This window comes from Arachis duranensis, chromosome 9, assembly GCF_000817695.3.
Source record: "Arachis duranensis cultivar V14167 chromosome 9, aradu.V14167.gnm2.J7QH, whole genome shotgun sequence".
Taxonomy (NCBI): domain Eukaryota; kingdom Viridiplantae; phylum Streptophyta; class Magnoliopsida; order Fabales; family Fabaceae; genus Arachis; species Arachis duranensis.
In genome coordinates, this window is record NC_029780.3 from 81,305,425 (window position 1) to 81,305,625 (window position 201).

Sequence of the window (201 nt, forward strand, 5' to 3'; positions counted from 1 at the left end):
GAGCTTGTCCTCATCAATGGGGATGTCTCCCTCTATGTCAACTCCAACTGAATAACAGAGGTGACAAATGAGATGAGGAAAGGCTAACCTTGCCAAGGTAGAGGACTTGTCCGCCACCTTATAGAGTTCTTGGGCTATAACCTCATGAACCTTTATTTCTTCTCCAATCATAATGCTATGAATCATGATAGCCCGGTCTAT